Genomic DNA, 18679 nt, shown 5'->3' with positions numbered 1-18679 from the left:
CATCTGCCCTTCTGCCAACTCACCTATTATTGTATGTCAGTGAGTCAGTGTGAGTGACACGTGTGGAGCAGCTTGCTCAATATCTCTTCTGTAAATGATGAATTAGAGGACTGCAGTAAGTGAGCCACACTTCATAGGGCACTTTCACTCATGACTTGGAATAAGGTTTGTTGGTTTGTTTTCTTTTAAAACAGAGGTAGATGGGTAGCTTAATTTTGCATTTAATGGTTAACTTTTCCTACAATGTAAAGTTCAGGTTTATCCCCTTTCCTTGCTCTGAGTTAGTGCTTGGGTCTCCTTTCTTAACTGTATCATTATTCTTCTGTCCTGACCTAAACCTGCTTTACCTGTCTGGAAGACTTAATTGACCTAAGTCCCGCAATGACCTCAAGTTTTTCTCCTGTGGAGGAGATCTTATCTGATGTAATCTGCAAATTTTCCTTCATCATACTCCTTTCACTTTTTATTTTGAGAATCCACACAAGATCATTCAGATGGAGTTTGCTGGTTTATTAGAAATATTTTTGGAGCGTGTTTTAATTGTTTTTGTTTGTTTGTTTGTTATTTAAGTTGGTTGGGATTTTTGTTTGTATTATTCTTCCCTAAGTAATTGCAGATAGAATGGTGAATGTGTGTAAAAGTAGCAAAAATGACATATTTTTCTTAATAATTGTATGTTCCTGAAAATTTCCAAAAGATTGTAGAAAAAGTGGTTAGACCTTTTACAGAAGAGGTGCTTCAACACTGCCTTATGCACAGAAGAATAAAAGACTTCCTCTGAAGCAGTGACTTAGATAAAGCCTTTCCCTCTTTTCTTGAAGTTTCCCAATGAAGCAATGACATTTATTAGTGTAGAAGGCCTTTGCTGCCAGCAGTTCCTCCCATCTGGAGTGCCAGTATTGACAGAAGGGCTGTGTGGTTAGCAACAGCACTGCTCGTAGAAACCATCGGTGAGAGCTGAAGTAAGAGTGGGATTGAAATCCCTGTCTGGGAACAGAGCAACCTTCCAGGAAATGTTGAGGAACATGAAGACTTCCTGTGGGATGGCTTTACTCTCTGTGTAAGAGTAAACTGTAAGAATGCCATCTCTGTTTCTTTCCTTTTCCTGCTTCACCACTCCCAGCGGCATTCTTAAAGATTTATAAGTCAGACCAGAGTAGAATGTAGACACCCAAAGTGCTATTTTCCTGGCATTCAGAGGTAAATGCTTCCTCATAGAATCTAAGAAATTACTTTATGAGAAGAGTCACAGGTAGCAGGAGTCAATAGGATATGGATCTTCTCTCTAACAAGAATCATAGAATCACAGTCTGGTTTGGGTTGGAAGGGACCTTTAAAGGTCATCTACTCCAACACCCCTTCAGCAGTCAGGGACATCTGCAACGAGATTGTGAAATGGTTCTGAATTCAGTTCACTTAAGGGATTCTGGAGACAGGTAGCCTTTGAGATGTGTCTCCTTGAGTGGAGATACTGCTGTACTTTTGTCCATCTGCAGCTAACTTTTCCTGTGTTTTGGTGGTAGAAGGCTTAAACAGATATGACTGTTCTACTCATGAGATTATAAAGACAGTGTAGCAGGAGAAGGAACAAAACCAAGAAAGAGCAGGACGAAGATTAATGGGGAGACTAAAGAGGAGAATTGCATGCGTAGCATATTGGACATACATGATGTAAACCTGAGGTAAATAGTAGATGATGATGGCAAGGTGATAAATTAATCTGTCAGGTTTTAGTTTTAAAGTTTTAGAGATCTTTGCAGAAACTGATATGCTGCAGTCCACAGGGCATAAAACAGGCCTCAGTGAATGATACAAGTGGTTCCATTATTTAACTTACTTGTGCCATTTTTTTCTAAGCAAAAGTTTACCTCTTAAGTTTTCAGAGTAAGTTATTTTCGAATGAGCTTGTGTCTGCATGAGACAGTACAGACTTAATCTGAGACACTCCATCCTGTTTAAAATGTGCCTGTGTACACGTATCTCTAGAACACAAAAGGTATGTGCTATATGTAACAGAGTTTTTCCTGAACAAGGCAAGATCCTTTGCTAATCCACCTAATGCATTACAAAATATTTGTACAGAGTATTGACATATGGAAGTATGCTTATGCATTCTATACATAAATACCTCTTTTTAAAAAATGTTGTTAATGGGTAGATTTATGTGACTTTATAAAGAATTAAAAAGAACATTACGTTATAAAAACCATGACTAAAAATAATTTGATTTTTTTTTCCAGTTTCCCTGTAGAAGCCTTGAACAAAAGCCCTATGAGGAGAGGCTGAGGGAGCTGGGATTGTTTAGCCTGGAGAAGAGGAGGCTCAGGGGTGACCTTATTGCTGTCTACAACTACCTGAGGGGTGGTTGTGGCCAGGAGGAGGTTGCTCTCTTCTCTCAGGTGGCCAGCACCAGAACGAGAGGACACAGCCTCAGGCTGTGCCAGGGAAGATTTAGGCTGGAGGTGAGGAGAAAGTTCTTCACTGAGAGAGTCATTGGACACTGGAATGGGCTGCCCGGGGAGGTAGTGGAGTCACCGTCCCTGGGGCAGTTCAAGGCAGGATTGGACGTGGCACTTGGTGCCATGGTCTAGCCTTGAGCTCTGTGGTGAAGGGTTGGCCTTGATGATCTGTGAGGTCTCTTCCAACCCTGGTGATACTGTGATACTGTGATAATTTAGACTTTTGATGAATGTGTGATTAGTGAAAATTAACTGCAAGTTGTGTTAAGTCCTCAAAAGCTGTCTTTTTTTCTTTTATTTTATAATCAGTTCAGTGAAGCTTCTGCACACTGATTTGGTTTATAAAGACCAGTTTTAGAAGAACTTCCTCCTTTCTGGGACAAAGTGAAAAATTTACCTGTTCTCACAGACAATGATGTTCTAAGATCTATTTTGATCCATTTGTGACTAGTTCTATGTGTTTTACCTGTTTGAAGGCTGCTGAAGGAATTCACCACTCTGATGGGCCATACTTCAAGTACCAGCTTAACTTTATTAACTGATCCTTTATAGCCTTTAGTTCCTGTACCAGTATTGGCCTTCGCCTGAAATTCTGAGTGATAGAGTTAACAATTCTTCCTTTTATAACTAAATATGTCAGCTAGCTGTCAGCTCTGTGATGTGCCTGATCTTCTCTTGCACAATTCAATTCAGTATCAAATCCAAGTCATCTGAATAGCAGTGCGAAATGCTGCCAGTGTTACTCTGGTGTACGTTGTAATTTCCTCCTCTCTTCATTTTTAAATTTCATGTTTGATAAAGCTGAAGCTCTTGTACATGCTGCTTAATTTTATTTCTCATTAGTTAATATTGGAAATAATCAGTGTGAATGTTTCTGCTTACAGATTCAGTTTTAGCAAATACGCCACTTATTTAACTTGTCCAAACATGTTGAAGGTATTGAATTTTAAGGCAAAAACATTCAGAGTGTGAAAAGAGAGCACTGACAAGTTCAGTCAAAAGGGAAAAGAAGAATAATTTATAAGAGGAACTGTAGATAATGATGCCATCCAGTTGTTTTAAAGTGCATCTACCTCACCTTTAATGAATTAGATTTGTCAACAGCATATGTTTTATGCACTACTTCTAATGAAGTGGCATAGCAGCACTACAGTGTACTTTGAGGTTTATTCCATCAAAGCTTTTTGCTGTCTTAAAGTAGACCTTTTTAAATAATAGATACTAAAAACTACATTTAAATAACATTAAGGTTGTGACACAAACACCAAATGACAAACTTCAGGCAATTCAAAGTTAGGGCTGACAACTTGTCATTAACTTGCATTGTTGCTTTTTAAAGAAGAAGCACAATTGCATGATTTAAGGACTGAATGTCAGACTAACTTTAAATTCCTTGGCTTTTGTGGGCTGGAGTTACAACCTTACTGTCATTTCTGATACAGTTTTTGTGCCTAGCCCCTGTTTTCTGAAAAGTACTAGAGGCACTGAAAAAGGTGCCAGCTTTGTAGTCTTTGTTCTCAATTTAAAACACAGATGTGAAAGTGTTGGTCAAAGAACAGGGGCTGTTGTCAGACTTACCTGTGGTTCTTCCTTTGTTCTTGATTCTTCTACAGAACCTCTGAGTTACTGAAACGTTAGTCTTCAGGTACTTTAGCTAAAACCCTGGAAAGTGCTACAAGTTCCAAATTATTTTTCACATAAAGAAACACTTTATTTTTAACAAACCAGAATAAATTTCCAATAAACTGAATAAAACAAGAGTTTAATGCATGCAGAAAGCTTTGCAAAAATAAGTTTATTTGCTTTAAATATTGGGGAACACCAGCAAGTGAACAGGATACTTTCTGTTCTTTTTTACATACACTTCCCTATTTTGTTGCTGTTAAACAACAGTGGGTTACCACAGGATCATTTGGGTTGAGAAAGACCTTAAAGACAATCTGGTTCCAATTCCTCCTGCTATGAGGAGGGACACTTCCCACTAGACCAGGTTGCTTAAAGCCTTATCCAGCCTGGCCTGCATGAAGCATCTGTGACTTCTCTGTTCTGGTAACTCATCATCCTCGTGGTGAAGAATTTATTTCTAAAATCTGATTTAAATCTGTCTTCCAGTTTGAAGTAGTTCACCCCTTGTGCTGTCACTCCTTTGTAAAAAGATCCTCTCCAGCTCTCTGATAACCTCCTTCATATTTTGGAAAGCTGCTCTAAGGTCTCCCCAGAGCTTTCTCTTCAAGTTGAACAACACCAGCTCTCTTAGCCTGTCCTCACAGCAAAGGTGCTCCAGGACTTTCCTTTCCAGGAACTTTCTGTGCAGATTTCTTAGCATGCAAGGTATAAAACGCTCTCAGTTCCTCTGTAGACATGATTTCTCAGGGTCTGTAAGTTTAATGCAGCTAGTTTGTCTTGTTCATCAGTTTGGTTAATTTAACCGAGCATAAACTGGCACTGCTGCCAAGTGGGCAAGCCTGCACCGGTCACAAGTCACTGACCCTGTGCCACCATCAGTGCTTATGCAGTGGCTTGGTAATGGATATCAATGGACTTACACATGATTGGTGGCTGGTACAGAATGTTGGGAGGGTATTTTTACCCAGCTTAATTTTTATTTACCTTATTTCACTCATTCTGTTAGTGACCACATCCACTACTGGAATTTTTGTTTCTTTTAGTACAGTCACAGAATTACAGAATCATCAAATGGTTTGGATGGGAAGGAGCCTTTAAAGTCATCCTGTACAACCCCCTGCAGTCAGCAGAGGCATCTGCAACTAGACCAGGTTGCTCTGATGCCCAGACAACCTGACCTGCAATGATTCCAGGGGTGGGACATCTCCCGCCTATCTTGGCAACCTGGGACGGGGTCTAACGATCCTCATCATAAAGAAATGGTTCCTTATGTCCAGTATTTATCTCCCTTCTTTCAATTTAAAACCCTTGCACCTTGCCCTGTCACTGCAAGGCTTGCTAAAATGTCTCTCTCCCTCTTTCTTATAAGTCCTGTTTATATACAGAATGTTCATCTCAGACCTCTTTTCTAAGCTGCTTGTTCTAAAAGTGAAGGTCTGTGAGTTAAATTATTCTGAATAAAACTGCTGAGTTGTGTGGACCTTGAATAAGCATTTTATATAGCTGCCATATGTTATTTGGAGAGATTCTTTGGCTTTCTAACTTGCTGTACTCTACATATCTTCTATATATTTTAAAAATACCTTTGGAAGAACAAATTGACAAATTAAGGAAGTGTTTTGTAGCACCAAGGCTTGTATAAGGGTATCAATGAGGGGTCTTCAAGGTAAAACTTTTTGTATATTTTTGAGCTTGATTGTTTACCACTTGGAATTGAGAAGCTTTACTGTCTTACTGTGTGAGCAGTTTTGTGCAAGACTTAAGCAAAAAAGATTTTTCTCTGTAAAAGTGTTTCTTCCTCAAATAATGTCTACTGGTAATTTTAATACCTTCTTTTATACACAGGGCCACCGATAAAGTATTAACTGAGGTCTCTTAAACTGAGGACAAGAAGATTTCAGTTGCAGAGGGAACATACTGACTAAAGGTACGTATTTATTTGGACTGTACATTGACGTCTTCTGAAATTTACTATTACCTATGCATGCTTTAGGAGTTCTATCTGGATAATTAGGTGAGATTTGTACAGTATTTATTGGTACTAATCAAGAACAAATGAATTTTTATTGAATGAAGAAAATACAGGAAATGCAAACGTTTAAATTTAAGAGTTTTTACAAAGTTCTAAGCAAGCTTTGTTTGGTTAACCATTTTATAGATTCTTATCTCTTTACAACAGCTATAAAAATTACTGTCTGTTTCAACTATTAAGCAGTGGATGAGTATGAACTTTGGATTGGTGTAAGTGGACTGAATAAGATACCTCTCTGTAGGAGGGACTTACATAATTATAAAAGTTAATTGACACCACTGTTTTTGAGAGGTATATTGTACTTTGCAGTGTTTTCTTACTACAGCTACTACTACTTACTGAATTTGGAGCAGAATGCAATCTGTTCTGTAATATACAGAAAACCACAATAGCTTCTCTTGACCCTGTCAAGAACTTTCAAGCTGTCTCAATCTCTTTCCTCACTACGGACCTTTTCTCTCCACTCTTTATTGCATTGTCATTAGTGCATAATGGCACAAAAATCTGACTTGAATAAAAATGTGTAGTCATTCCAAAAAGTGGTTTAGGGAGCCATATAACCCATCATACAAAGAGAGAAGTGGATTGTTTGAAATACAAGTAGTAGACTCTGCTATTTTTTTAATTCTTACCATGCCTTTTGACTGGGAGTGTGTCATTTATGTCAAGTAATGCAGAAATAGTGGGTGGTGAAGAATACAGCCCACCTGATTCTTTTCCTGTGATAAAGTTATGACTGGTGCACATTGTGATAGAAGAAAAAAAAAAAAGGAAAAGTCACTCCAGTCTGCCTCGATAGTGAAAATGAAATTATTTCTTCAATGCCATTCTATGATATGCACTTGCAAAACAGTAGGCTTTTGATTCTCTTCCTGAGTAGTGTTCAACTCCAAAGATACTGCAGTGTATTGACAAGTTTATCTAGGAAAAATAAGTCAAATTAGTGCTCCCTTCAGTTTATATTCCTGAACTCTTCCTTCATTATTTGTAATACATCCCATTAACTGTTTTTCTCACTGTATGGATGTTTTGTTTGTGCTTGTAACATCTTCCACACTTTCCTGGTGAAGGGGATCTTAGTTTGGGGTCCTCTGCTCTTGGCTGGGTCACAACAAGCATAATTTTTCTTACAGGACTGAGACTGGTCTGCTTCCAAAGAAAGATTTATTTTCCCCTGTGTGGATGCATTTTGTCACAATTCCCTCTCCCACCTTTTAACACTATTGCCTCTACTGTGTTTTGAAATAATATTCTTGACACAATAACTTCCCAGCAGAGATGGCAAGAATGTATTAGAGATCTCCAAAAGTACTCTTGTATCATAGCCACTTGCTGTCTCCATGCCATAAACAGGTAGATGAACTTCACCATGAAGTACAGGATGATTCCTTCATGAGCTGGCAGCTGCAGGACTTCTAGTTGTCCTATGATAAGGAGATTCAGGCTAGAGTTTGAGAGATCATTGAGAAGAAGTGCCTTTCACTGAAACTGTTCCTTTATTTCCCTTTCTTTCTTCCGGAACAGCAATGGAAATCTACTGTGGCTAACTATTCTTTAAAAGTGACACTTGGTTATGCAATTTTTTGCTTTTGTAGCATCATAGCTGTGGTGACTAGGAATTCCTGCCAAGAAATAAAGACATAACGTCTAATAATTTAAGTTAACAAATGGGAGAGAACTGGATTGAAATACGAAGAAGATGCTCAAGGAAGATAAAGGCTACCTCTGAGCAACTGATTGGAAAAATCGTTTATGTGTGGCTTATGAATTATTGAAAAGCTTCTGTCTTAAAAAGAAATATCTTTTTTTAAAATCATCTTGAGAACTGTGTTCAGTTTTGGGCCACTCGCTGCAAGGACATTGAGGGACTGAAGCATGTCCAGAGAAGGGCAACAAAGCTAGTGAAGCATCTGGAGACAGGGTTAGTGAGGAGCAATTGAGCGAGCTGGTGATGTTCAGTGTGGAGAAGAGAAGGCCGAGGAGAGACCTGTTGTAGAAGTTGTTCTCTACAACTCCCTAAAAGGAGGCTGTAGCCAGACAGGGTTTGGTCTCTTCTCCCAGGTAAGACAGTATGGGAGGAAATGCTCTGAAGTTGCACCATGGGGAACTTAGGTTGAATCTTGTTGACTGAAAGGGTTCTAAAGGACTGGAACAGGCTCCCCAGGGGGCTGGTGGAATTCTTATCCCTGAGGGCTGGTGGAATCGTTATCCCTGGAGGAGTTTCAAAGAGGCAGGTATGTGGTGCTGAGGGATGTGGTTTAGCACCAGTCTTGGCAGAGTGAGGGGATGGCCGAATTGGATGATCTTAAAGGTCTTTTCCAACCAAAATGATACTATGAGTCTGTGCCACAACATTTACTTTTGTATAGATATTTTGATTGATGTTAAGAAGATGTGGTGTAGATATACTTTCATATCAAAGAGTTTATTTGTACTTTGATACCATTCCATAGATTTCTTTCCTATCCCCTACTTCACAGTATCACAGTCTCACTAAGGTTGGAAGAGACCTCATAGATCATCAAGTCCAACCCTTTACCACAGAGCTCAAGGCTAGACCCTGGCACCAAGTCCAATCCTGCCTTGAACAGCTCCAGGGATGGAGACTCCACCACCTCCCTGGGCAGCTCATTCCAGTGTCCAATGACTCTCTCAGTGAAGAACTTTCTTCTCTCCTCAAGCCTAAATTTCCCCTGGCGCAGCCTGAGGCTGTGTCCTCTTGTTCTGGTGCTGGCCACCTGAGAGAAGAGAGCAACCTCCCCCTGGCCACAACCACCCCTCAGGTAGTTGTAGACAGCAATAAGGTCACCCCTGAGCCTCCTCTTCTCCAGGCTAAACAATCCCAGCTCCCTCAGCCTCTCCTCGTAGGGCTGTGCTCAAGGCCTCTCACCAGCCTTGTCGCCCTTCTCTGGACACGCTCAAGCATCTCAATGTCCCTCCTAAACTGGGGGGCCCAGAACTGAACACAGTACTCAAGGTGTGGTCTAACCAGTGCTACCCTCCATGACACCCTGCTCCTGCTGACCACATCATTCCTGATGCAGGCCAGGATGCCACTGGCTCTTTTGGCCACCTGGGCACACTGCTGGCTCATGTTCAGGCGGGTATCAATCAGCACCCCCAGATACCTCCCTGTTTGGCTGCTCTCCAGCCACTCCGACCCCAGCCTGTATCTCTGCATGGGGTTGTTGTGGCCAAAGTGCAGCACCAGCACTTGGAGCTATTGAATCCCATCCCCTTGGACTCTGCCCATCTGTCCAGGCAGTCAAGGTCCTGCTGCAGAGCCCTTCTGCCCTCTGACCCAGCCACATCTGCCCCCAGCTTAGTGTCATCTGCAAACTTGCTGATGACTGACTCCATGCCCTCATCCAGATCACCTATGCAGATGTTAAAGAGGATGGGGCCCAGCACTGATCCCTGAGGGACACCACTAGTGACAGCCGCCAGCTGGATGTGGCACCATTCACCACCACTCTCTGGGCTCAGCCCTCCAGCCAGTTCCTAACCCAGCATAGAGTGTTGCCATCCAAGCCGCAGGCCGACAGCTTAGCCAGCAGTTTGCTGTGGGGGACAGTGTCAAAGGCCTTGCTGAAGTCCAGATAGACCACATCCACAGGCCTCCCCACATCCACCAAGCAGGTCACCTGATCATAGAAGGAGATCAGGTTGGAGAGGCAGGATCTGCCCTTCCTTAATCCATGTTGGCTGGACCTGAGCCCTTTGCCATCCCTCAGATGTGCAGTTATTGCCCCCAAGATAACCTGCTCCATCAGTTTCCCCGGCACTGAGGTCAGGCTGACAGGTCTGTAGTTCCCGGGTTCCTCCATCCAACCCTTCTTGTGAATGGGAATCACGTTGGCCAGTTTCCAGTCTCCTGGGACCTCTCCGGTGAGCCACTTCCATTGTGTATCTGCCCTAACTGATAGATAATATGTGCTTTTTTCAGTTAATAGATCTGGCTGGTAGCAGTTACTTATTCTGCTCTGGACTCAAACTAATAGTTAACTCAAATCCAGACATAGTCAAGGCTGAGCAGTTCACTTGAAGAGGCTTAAATCAATGTCCTTTTAATTAAATCTGAGAATACCATTGGTCCATGTGCCACTCAAGTAATATTTTTCTCTTTTAAGTGATCTTTTTATCAGATTTTTTTTTCTCAGAATAATAAAAAAGCACAGGTCCAGTCTGATGCAGACCTATGGTAGAATCAATATTCTGTTGCGTATCAAAGTTCTGCTTCGGATGCAGTGGTGAAGGAGGAAAATACAGTAAGCTGTACAAACTTTTTCTATATACTGGGAAGAAATACAAGATAAAAAGGCAAGCAGGAGGATGGGTGGCCATGAAGATGAGTAATTATGGAGAGCCAGTTGCCAACCTTAATTGTTTCAGGACTGATGAAACGTTGCTATTTTACAGTAGAGAGGAGAATTCTCTTGCTGTGGAACTCTGAACACTGTCTTGGCATATACTTCTGCGTCTTGGCATATACTTCTGCATTTCACAGTGATTTTATGTTCCTCAAAGGTAGACCTTTATTGTTGTGGTGTGTTCTGACTGGTTACCAAAGAATCTTTTAAAACACCTTTGACTAGTCTTAAATTAGGCCTATGCACGGGACAGGTAATCTGAGGTATTTAAACAAGTACTTCACATGATGCTTCTGATGGGGAGCATCTGAGTTCTCCTGTTCTATTTTTTCATGCCTACTAACACTTCAGAACCTGATTACAATTTTAAATAAGTCAAAAGACTAAGAAGCAATAGACTTCCAGGTGATTAGAGAGCCTGGTCTGTCTATGTGAAGAAAAATTTCCTATAAGAATATATTATGCTTTGATTAAATCCACATAAACTTCAAGTAGAATGCTAATTATACAATACCGTGCCTCATCAGAGAAATCAATTACTTTTAAACTGATACATGTGAAGCAGTGAGTTACGTTATCAAGCTTACTTTGAAGACAAGCCAACAGAGGAAAATGATTACAGATCACATCTTTTTGTGGAAGCCTGTTTGCCTTGAACACATTTCCCGTTGTCAGATGCTAACCTTTCTTAGACTCTTGCTGCTGTAGTTGAATATAAAGCTGTCCTCCTTGAAATTCTGATTTATATTACATGTTAGCATCAACAATTTGGTCAATCTTAGAAATGTAAAATAATCTTAAAACACATTATGTGAGATCTGCTGAACTGGAATTATTTGTGTAATCTTTGCCTTAATTCAGTTAGCTTCAGTTAGCTTGCGACGTGCAGCTTTACAAGCAGTTTTAATCTTTGACTGGAAAGTGCTGGCTTCTTTAAACACAATTACAGTTGTTGGTTTGATAATCCTGTGAGTCAATCTACACTAAACAAGAAGCTTATCTCAAACCCTTGGCAGCTTCAGTGAAAATTAAAAAGCATGCTTTACTGTAGAGATTGTCAAGAGTGGAAATAATATTTGTCCAGTTGGACAGCTTGCTTTTGTAGTCGCTAAATGGAAGTTGAGATTCTGTCTCTTCCTTGAAAGCTTCTGTGTCAAGAAGGTAATTTGGACTGTTTGTGGTTTGACAGGGATTATTAAAATCAGATGAAGTGAAGGGAAAGAAGTGTGAGAAAGCAAAATTGACATTGACACTCTCTATTATTTGCAGCTTGGATCATGATGACTATGTTGATATGATAGATTCTAAATGTTAGGTTCACTGTTGGGATATGTTAAGCAGCAAATACAGTGAAATGCAGTTATAGAAAAGCCATCCATTGTTTATTTTCATTGGGAAACTTGAAAGGGAGAGTGTAGCAGCAAACAAAAGACTGAGGGGCAAATGGAAGGAAAAAGGGAGTGGCTGATAAAGAATTTAATTCTCTTGTTTCTGATTTGATTTAAGCAGCAACTATTAATCCTTTTTTGTTTGGTTTGGTTTTTTTTTAGTTCTTACAGCTTGCAGTTGCACTTCAGAGGGAATAAAATCAAGGGCTAGAACTTGATGGAATGGATCATATTATTTCTTTTTCCAGTGGCTGGAATTTTGGAAAGAATTTTTTACCATTAAGAGTTTTTCATAAAATGAGCTCAAGCCTTAAAGATTGCTGTTTCACATCAATTTTTCATGGCTTGCAGCTTGCATGTTATTTCCAAATAGTGATCTTTCCTGCCACTTTGAGATAAATAATTAAAAAACTTAAATTATTGCAATATTCATATAGGTGAATTTTTAATTGCTGAAGAAACATTAACTGCACACACTGTGCATCTTTTAGTGTATAGTGAATATACAATCTATTATTTAATCTTAATCCTTTGTTTTATCTCTTGGTTGTGTAGGTAAACTTTACAAATTTTGAACAGGTTTGTGCTGAAGTAAGATGTCTGATTAGTAAAGTTTGAGTGTTGCACTCATTTCTGTGAGGTTTCTTTTTCTGTTTTCTGGTATAGGAACTTTGCAAAAAATTCTATTTTGGGTCAACTTTCAGTGTAGAAGTCTTAGGATTTTATAGGAAATTAGAGAACTGAAAGGAAAGCAGATGACAGATGAAAGCCTTTGCTGTTATTTAGCATAGCCATAGCCTCATATCTTTCAGACGACATCATTGCACGTTTGAACAGTTCAGCCATGCCAGCGTAGCAAGTCTCATCTCTCATCTTCACCTATCTTCAGAGTAGAGTGAAGCATATTAGCATCCAGAGTGATTCATCTCCCAGAACAAAAGGGGTGAGGGAGGAAAGTGGCTGAGTGAAAAGAGGTTACATGGAATTGTTCACAGACTTGCAAAATAGGGACTGTCATGAGAGAGGAAGGTGGTGTGGAAAACACAGTGGGGACACTGATAAAGGAGGTGCTCTGATAGCAGAGCACACAGGAGTCCTCATCTGAGAGGAAGGTGCCAGACTCTGATGGGGGCTGGAGAGCAGAATGTGAAACACAGATTACCACCCTGAAACAAGAGAGGGTTGAAAATCTTGTGTGCAGGACAATCTTAGAGGAGGTAAAAGTCAGAGCAGTGAGCTACTCCTGTGCAAAAAATCGAAAGTGTAGTTTTATAGTTGCAGAAGCATGTTCTTGTACTATCAGAAAAGGTTAACGTTACCTGATAAGCATCTTGCCTCTATTTTATTCCCTTTGTTTCATGCTTCTTACTCTCCTCCTCGAAGATGTAAGGAGGACTATTTATTTAGGGATCAAGACTTTCCCTGATTTTGTCAGGCATCTTTTCTGTTTATTGTACCAGAATACTTCTGATTCCAGCAGGCACATTTCCTGCTTTATTTGTATGCTCTTTGTAATCTTGCACTTTTTCTTGTTTGCCCATGTTTTTTTGATCCCCTTTGTGCAACCATACCTTAAGTTTCTGTTTACTCTGTTGCAGCTGTGTCTTTGTCTGTTAGCTGAGTTACAAAGTGGATGGACATCTTCACAGGCTATGTGGTTAGCAGCGTTACAGCGCTGTAGAATGCTCATGAGCAGTTGTACTGTTTCAGTGACTTTATCTCTCTCTCACTGCAAGGAAATATTACTTATTTTGTGCTTCAAATGGTGGAGGTGGGTTTGTAGTGCCTAGAAACATGGGTTCAATGGTTGATTGCAGCTGTGAGGTGGCATTCTGATGTTAAAACACCAAATGGGAGGTGACAGAATGCACTTGAGCCACAGCAGTTCATCACCTAACAATGGAAAATAATGAAGTTAGGGTTGGGCTGGATTACCCAAAAAGAGGGAAAAAACAAGCTCGTCGCCATTTCATGGTGAAGCAGGAGACACAGATAATCTGCAACCTCACAGAATCACAGAATGCATCGGGTTGGAAGGGGCCCTCAAAGGTCATATTGTCTAAGTCCCCTGCAGGGGCATCTCCAACTTGATCAAGTTGTTCAGGGTCTCATCAAGTTCGACCTTGAATCTGTTCAGGGATGGGGCCTCAACCACCTCTCTGGGCAGCCTGTTACAGTACTTCATCACTGTCACTGTGAAGAACTTCCTCCTGATGTCCAGCCTAAATCTAGTCTGTTCTGGTTTCAAACCATTACCTATCACCACAGGCCTTTCTAAACAGTTTCTCCACAGCCTTCCTGTAGATCCCCTTCAGGTACTGAAATTTAGCTTTAGGGTCTTTCTGGAGCCTTCTCTTCTCCAGGATGTACGACCTCAGATCTCTCAGACTGTCCTTGTAGCTCTGGTCATGTTTGTGGCCTTTTCTGGAGCCACTCCAGCAAGTCTGTGTCCTGCTTGTGTCGAGGGCCCCAGAGCTAGATGCAGTACTCCAGGGTGAGGTCTCACATCCTTTAGCTACTTAAAGGACATAATTCATTGTAAACATCATTGCATTATATCTGCGTATTACAGAGCCTATTGCTAACTATGAATAATGGTGTAAAAGACTACAAGTGAAAGATGGTCACTTTGAAGAGAACTGGAGGGATTTTCCTTCCCTTCCCCCCCCCATATGTGGATTTAATTTGAGACAAACAGTGGCAAATGTCACCTACCTGTTTTCATACTTACTTCTGCATCTCACTGTTGTTATTCAGTGTTGATATTCTTCAATGTTTTGTGTGCAGAAATGCTTCTAAGTGCAGAAATAAATTAAAAACAAAACAAAACAAAAAAAACAAAAAAACAAAACAAAACAAAACAACAAAAAAAAAAAAACAGGCAGGCTTTGCCTGGCCCTAGCCCTTGACACCTAATCACCTGAGTTGTCTACCCCTCTGCAAAACTTGTCTGAAATTGGAAAGAGGAAGAGGATGTGCCTTGGACAACATGGAGAAAATCAGATACACAGCAGTAGTTTCATCAGTCCTGTTTTATTTGGAAAGTAAACTGTAAAACCAGGTGTCTTGGTTCTAGTTTAGATTTCTCAGAGACTCAAATATAGTTAATAGAACCAATAAATATTTATAGGATGCCTTTCCCTCTCCCCCCCTTTTTTTTTTTCAAAGAAAAGGAATTAGGTGTAGAGAGGAAAATGTAAAACACACCCAAATAAACAGTCTCACTTCAATTTGAAAGTTAAAAGAGAAAACTTTAACAATAAATAAAAAATATTTGAGGTAGGGAAATTACAAAGAGGGTATAGGGAAGGGAAAACAAGATACAATATGTATATATACACAACCAGATTGATGGCAATGGGTTTTATTGTCTGGCTTGTGCACTGATGGCTGCGTGGTAAAACAAAGAGCAGCAGGAACAGGAGGGTGATGCTGTTAGTCAGGGAGGCAGTGCAAGAGAGAACAAACCAGGAATTTCTCTGTTTTTATGGAGGGCTAGACAGGAAGTGGGAGTGGGCTAAGCACTACACCTGGAGTAAGGCTCGGACCCACCCCCAGGGAGGAGTCAGGAGGACCTGGGGTCAGGGTCAAGACCACTCCTCCAGGAGGGTTAATCCTTTACACCAGGAACACAAAAAAAGTTGGAGCAGAAGGATCGAAGACAAGAAGGCAGTTAATGTTTCAGGCAGAAAATACTTTTGTATAAAAAAGAGCAGGAAATAGCTTGTGTCATAACCTGCATTGCACAGCTTTGTGTTTTAAAGAAGAAAAGGCTACAGATAGACGAGGAAGATGTTATTGCAAGTAATATGTCACTGCTGTCACTCATGATACAGTGAAAAGCCCTTTTCTGAAAGAAAATGATACAGATGTCTTTAATGTTATTCAGTCTTGCTTTGCTGTCCTCTTACACTTTGTACCTAACCAGATATTCTCAGCCAGAATGTTTTTTTACCTCGTCTGGGCTTCACCATGAATTTGCTGTTATGCTCTAAATAAGAGCAGTGAAGGTTTATTATGAGTTCACAGATGGATGGTGCATCCTTAAGATAGATCTGATTTGATCTACTGAGTGCTTTGGAGGTTTGGGTGAGAGACTGACAAAGTATGCTTCCATTGCATACTGCTGGATGTAGAGTATGAGGGAAGTGAGCAGGTGCTTTATATTCAAACAAGGCCTTGTCTTACAAGGTTGAAAATACCTCACACATTGTAGATCATGTGTACTCCAGTACATATACTCCACTTTTCATGGTAACAGGAGGCTGAGAGTCATGACTTAATTTATGAGCTTTTTTTTTTCAAGAAGAGAGAGGAAAAGAAGCTTAACAGTGCTTTTGGAAATTGAAAATCAAGTTAGTAAGAAGCAGTACGGAGCTGCATGACACAGAATTGTCAGGCTTGGAAGTGACCTCAAGGATCATCCAGTTCCAAGCCTCTGGCCATGGGCAGGGACACCTTCCACAGGATCAGGTTGCCCAGACCCACATCTAGCCTGGCCTTAAAAAATCCAGGTATCAGACTTCTGCCACTTCCCTGGACAACCTGTTCCAGTATCTCACTACCCTTACGGCAAAGAACTTCTTCCTAACATCTAACCTTTATCTCCCCTCCTCTAGCTTGTATCCATTCTTCCCAATCCCATCACTGCCCAACACCCTGAAAAGTCCTTCAACAGCTTTCCTGTAGGCCCCCTTCAGATACTGGGAGGCCATAGTAAGGTCTTCTCTGACCCTTCTCTTCTCCAAACTGAACAACTCTAACTCTCTCAGCCTGTCCTCACAGGAGAGGAGCTCCAGTCTCTGATCATGTGTCCATGTAGTATCTTCACAGCATTACAGAATGGTATAAGTTGGAAAGGAGCTCTGGACCAACCCTCATGCCAAGACAGGGTCCTCTAGAAGAAGGTTACAGGGGAACATGTCTAAGTGGATTTAGAATATCTCCAGAGATGGAGACACTAACACCTCTCTGGGCAGCCTGTTTCAGGGCTCTACCACCATTAAATTAAAGAAGTTCCTTCTCATGTTTACGTAGAATTTCTTATGTACCAGTTTGTACCTGCTACCCCTTGTCCTGTAGCTGGGCACCACTGAAACAAGACTGGTCCCTTCCTCCTGACACCCAACCAGCATTGACGAGATCTCACTCTTAGGCTGATCATTTCTAGACTAAACAGCCCCAATTGTCTCAGCCTTTCCTTTACAGAGATTTTCCAATCCCCTCAGCATCTTTGTAGCTCTTTCCTACACTCTCTACAACAAGTCATTATCCTTCTTGAACTGGGGAACCCAGAACTGGACTCATTATTCCAGGTGTGGCCTCACCAGAGTGGAGCAGAGGAGTAGAACCTCCCTCGACCTGCTGGCCACACTCCTTTTGATGCACCCCAGGGTACCATCAGCCTTTTTGGCCTCAAGAGCACATTGCTGGCTCATGATCATCCTGTTGTCTACCAGCATGCCGCAAACTGATCTCCAACAGGTCCCCTCTCACCTGTACTGGTCCATGGAGTTGTACTTCCCTTTGTACTTTACCTTTGCCCTTAATGATTTTTTGAGCATCAGATGTGAAACTTTCTGAGTTATGCCAGCAAAAAATAATTTAAACTTTTGATTTAAGAAAGGAAAGCTTTAAAAAAGAAACCAGAAATTTAATCAACATTCACATTTGTCAGTAAAATGTTTCATAGGACCCTGAGTAATTTAGTAAAAAGTTTTAACAATGGTCCTCGGGGGGGAGGGGGATGTGAGGAGGTGAGGAGGAAGACATATAAACTACTAAAGAAGCCTTTAAGGCAGTGACTATAAACTTGGACCCACCCAAGAAACATCTCTATGGAGAATCTCTGCATTTAATTTGTAAAAGAAAAACCTGATATTTTTTCAAACTCTCAGCATTAAATTGAGAAATAATGGAAGAAAATAAAATGTGTGGGGTTGAAGGGACAGAAACTCAGTCTGCCTTTTAAGAGCTGTAGCTGCAGGCTTTTTTTTTTTTTTTTTTTTTTTTTTTTTTTTCCCAATTCTTTTTAAACATAATAGTTTCACTGGAAGGCTATTTCCTGTTAAAATTCTAAACAATGCTGTATCTGGTCTACTGAACTGTAAGACCTCAAAGGTCTTGAAATTTCTTTCCTTTACATACCATTGTCCTCAAGGAGTATTGTGTCAGGGTGGAGGATTTTTTTTTCCATTAAACAAGAAGAGAAAAGGCTTTTTATGGACTAGTGTAGAAGTTGCTAGTGTGTATTTGTAAGGTTTTTAGTCGAGGATGGTATATGCTAGGTTCTTTACCACTGTGTTAGAATAGTTCCTGCAGCAGAGTCTTTATAAATCTGTGCAGTTTTAGACATTAGCGGAAAGCGAGACAGGAAGGATGTGGCAGGTGTTTTTGAGAGCGTAGTTCTGAGAGGGGTTTAGGATTTTCTGAAGTATTGCACCATCTGAGTACCTAAGTGACAGAAATGAGAAAACTCAGAGATTATACCTAAATAGCATTTCTTATTGCCACCATTGGGAAGACAATTCTGTAGTTGATACGCTTAAGTCTCACACCAAAGAGTCATCTTACATTCTTGTCCTTCATGAAAAAATACACTACTATACAGCCTTTCTGAGCAAAATAATGATTGGTCTTGGACATTTCTTCATAGCAATATGCAAAATTTACTCAGTACATATGATCCTCATCTGTAGCTGCAGAAAATAAATCAACTACTATTTTGTGTTTTGAAATTACTCTGGTAATTGCATATTTTCTTGGCAAATACCCTCTAGTTTGGAAAAAAAAAAAAAGAATGAT

The 18679-nt window shown here is 40.5% G+C and overlaps 1 protein-coding gene across 1 annotated transcript in view; it reads left to right on the top strand.

Annotated features, from left to right (window-relative positions):
• KIAA0825 (KIAA0825 ortholog) overlaps positions 1 to 18679 on the top strand; it is a 359412-nt gene that overhangs the window by 5754 nt on the left and 334979 nt on the right. The window contains exon 2 of the mRNA XM_064176290.1: positions 5931 to 6012. The gene's annotated coding sequence lies outside the window, so the exon portion shown is untranslated. The remainder of the gene's footprint in view (positions 1 to 5930; positions 6013 to 18679) is intronic.

The sequence above is a fragment of the Pogoniulus pusillus genome, chromosome Z, assembly GCF_015220805.1.
Source record: "Pogoniulus pusillus isolate bPogPus1 chromosome Z, bPogPus1.pri, whole genome shotgun sequence".
NCBI classification, from domain to species: domain Eukaryota; kingdom Metazoa; phylum Chordata; class Aves; order Piciformes; family Lybiidae; genus Pogoniulus; species Pogoniulus pusillus.
This window is presented reverse-complemented; position numbering and strand designations above follow the sequence as displayed.